We start from the raw sequence: 3,661 nt of genomic DNA, 5'->3' as shown, positions 1-3,661 counted from the left end.
ATAAGAATGCAGGTCATCCCCCAATTAAGAACCGGTCAAAGGACATGAACAGGTAGTTTTTAGAAGAAGAAATCAAAGCTATCTATTACCATATGAAAAAAATGCCCTAAATCACTGTTGATTAGAGAAATGCAAATTAAAACAACTCTAGAGTACCACCTCATACCTATCAGATTGGCTAGTATGACAACAAAGGAAAATAATAAAAAACATTGGAGAAGCTGTGGAAAAATTGGAATACCAATGCATTATTGCTGGAGTTGTGAAGTGACTCAACCATTCTGGAAGACAATTTTGAACTATAAGACTCAACATACCCTTTGAACCAGCAATACCACTATTAGGTACATATTCCAATGAGTTCATAAAAAAGGGAAAAGGACCCACATATACAAAATTATATATGGTTGCTCTTTTTTTTGGTGGCAAAGAATTGGAAATTGAGGGGATGCCCATCAATTGGGGAATGGCGAAATAATTTGTGGCATATGAATGTAATGGAATATTACTGTGCTGTAAGAAAAGATAAGCAGGCAGATTTCAGAAAAACCTGTAATGACTTACATGAATTGATGCTGAGTGAAATGTGCAGAACCAGGGAACGGTGGAATGTAGTATAATGTCAATGTGTGATGATGATTGTATGATAGTCTTGTCTCTTATCAACAATACAATGATCTAAGAAAATTCCAAAGGACTCATGATGGAAAATGCTACACATCCAGAAAAAAATAACTGTGGAATTCGAATTCAGATTGAACCATGTTTATATTTTCTCTTTCATTTTTGAATTTTTTTTTCTTTTTGTTCTGATTCTTCTTTCACAAGTGATGCAGAAATATGTTTAATGTGATTGTACATATATAACCTATATCAAAGTACTTTCTGTCTTGGGGAGGGGGAAGGGAAAGGAGATAGGGAGAAAAATTTGGAACTAGAAATCTTATAAAAACATTTGTTGAAAGCTACCTTAAATGTAACTGGAAAATAATTTTTAAAAACTTTACAATAAAAAAAGAAAAAGAAATAAATGTGAAAGAAATGTGAAAGAATAAATGTGAATAAATGTGAATATATAAAATACTTGGGAGTCTACCTGTCAAGAAAAACCCAAGAACTATATGACCAGAAATATAAAACACTCTTCACACAAATAAAGTCATATCCAAACAAGTAGAAAAATATTAATTACTCATGTATAGGCCCAAGCTGATATAATAAAAATGACAATCCTACATAAGTTAATGTATTTATTTAGTGATATACTAAACCATCAAGAATATTTTATAAATCTAGAAGAAATACACACAAAATTCATCTAGAAAAACAAAAGTTCAAGGATATCATAGGAATCAATGAAAAAAATGTGAAAGAAGGTGGTCTAGCAGTACCAAATCTCAAACTGTATTATAAAGTGATAATTGTCAAAACAATATGGTACTGGCTAAGAAATAGAGAAGTGGATCAGTAGGATAGAATAGGTAGAATTTACACTGCATTAAATGACTATAGTAATCTAATATATGATAAACCCAAAGATCCAAGGTTTTGGAACCAAAACTCATTATTTGACAAAAAACTCCTGGGAAAACTGGCTAAACAAGCTGTGGTATATGATGGTGAAGGGATATAATTGTGCTATAGGAAATTACAAGCAGGATGATGTCAGAAAGGCCTGAAATGTCTTGTATGTACTGATGTATAGTGAAGTGAGAAGAGCCAAGAAACTTCTTGCACAGAGACAGCAATATTTTTTTGTAAATGACTTAACTATCCTAAGCAATACAATGATCCAAGACAATCTCAAAGGACTAATGATGAAACCGACTAGCATCCAAGAAAGAACTGATACTAAATGAATATAGATTGAGTTGGGAAGGAGAATAGAATAAGAGAAAATGTTTGTGGCATATAAATAGGAGGCATCATATTTGATTTTCTTGGGTTTATTGGTCTAATGAAAAGTTTTTCTAAGGCAGTCTCTACGGTACCTTCCAAGACTGACATTAAATGATTCTATGAAGACTCTCATAATCATATGACTAATATTGAAATGATTCATGTAAGGTTTTTGTTGTTTCTCTTTGGCAACTATTTCTATAAGTTCTAAATATTTTTAATTCATTAGGAAATATCCTAAATTTTCAGTAATGATTTCATATCATCTACTACTTAGCATAACTTGTATTGTCTTTGTGTTTATGTGTGTCCCTGATATTTTTTTTTAAGTCAGGAGACATAAGTTTCAAGACCCAGACAACTAGATATTAAACTTTTGATGAGCAAAATGTATTTTAACATCATCTTTAGGACTGGGCTCTCTCACCCACTCTCAACAACACCATGAAGCCCACCCTGCTCAGTCCCTTCCTGATGTTCCTAATCTTCTCCCTGGTGCTACTTCCACTGATGGGGAACTTACTTTTTAAAGGACGTCCAAGTCCTACAAAGGCAACCCACAAAAGCCCTTCACCTCCTCCCCCAGATTCAAGTGACCCACTTATTAGTACTGGGAACTCTACAGAGGCCCTTCAGATACAGGGATCACTTTGAAGGATTCAGTTGGAAGGTTTTCTTAGAAACCAAGCCTATGCCCTAAGGACCCCTTTCCATGAAAAGAGCTATGCCATGGAGATGATTCCTGCCCTCATTGACAAAAATGCTGCAGTACAGGCTGTGGGAACATATGCCAGGAAAACATTGAAGGAGGGTAGGCCAGTTTTTGTCCACTTATCCTCCACAGTCTTTGTATAGGGGGCTGCAGAACTGATGACAACTGTCCACATGGAGAGAAATGCTGCAATTCTGGCTGTGGCCAGTTCTGTATGGCCCCTATGCTAGGTCAAAACTCCACCCAGACTCCTGAAGAGGAGCCTGCCCCTCTAAATATTACTGAGACTCCAATCCCTGAAATACCCCCAGTTCCAGATACTCTGGTAAACTAGATGACCTGATGCTCCAGAGCTTCCTTGATTCCAGGAATGGCCAGACTTCAGTGGCCTGTTGGGTTCCCTAACCTTGGAGAATGGACGGCCCTACTCACTGGCCCCTCAGTTTTGCCCCCATTGCTTTCCTAGGACCCTGAAACACAGCTTTGGGGAGGGAGGGGATTCTCCAGACTGATTTCCTCCCCAATAAATGCTGATGTTTGCAAAAAAACAAAACAAAACAAAAACATCCTCTCTATTCATTCAAGAAAACTGTGTTCTAATCTTCTACTACGGGGTTGGGTACATGAATTAACTTATCAGTGCCTCAGTTGTCTGATAAAATAAGAGGGTTGAGTAAGATGGTTTCTAAGGTTCCCTATGGTTCTAAAATTCTAGGTTCCAAACAAAGTTCTTAAGCAAATGTTAATATGAAAATATTAATTTAAAATGAACATCCTTCTATCACTTTCCATTGTCCATAGAAGTGAATGACTTCCCTCTTACTAGGATGTGATGTCACAGCAAGCAAAAGTTCTAATGGGGGCAGCTAGGTGGCACAGTGGATAGAGCACCAGCCCTGGATTCGGGAGGACCTGAGTTCAAATCTGAGCCCAGACACTTGATACTTATTAGCTGTGTGACCCTGGGCAAATCACTTAACCTTCTTTGCCTGTGGGGGAAAAAAGGAAAAGAAAGAAAAACAAAAGAAAGAAGAGTGCTAACAAAGTAAA

At 36.6% G+C, this 3,661-nt stretch overlaps 1 pseudogene; it reads left to right on the top strand.

The window, feature by feature from the left end:
- The first annotated feature begins 2,343 nt into the window (after positions 1 to 2,343).
- Positions 2,344 to 2,945, top strand: LOC122742384 (annotated as a pseudogene).
- Positions 2,946 to 3,661: the final 716 nt, after the last annotated feature.

The sequence above is a fragment of the Dromiciops gliroides genome, chromosome 1 (assembly GCF_019393635.1).
Source record: "Dromiciops gliroides isolate mDroGli1 chromosome 1, mDroGli1.pri, whole genome shotgun sequence".
Taxonomy (NCBI): Eukaryota; Metazoa; Chordata; class Mammalia; order Microbiotheria; family Microbiotheriidae; genus Dromiciops; species Dromiciops gliroides.
Note: the sequence above shows the minus strand (reverse complement) of the source record. Positions and strands in the feature narration are given on the sequence as shown.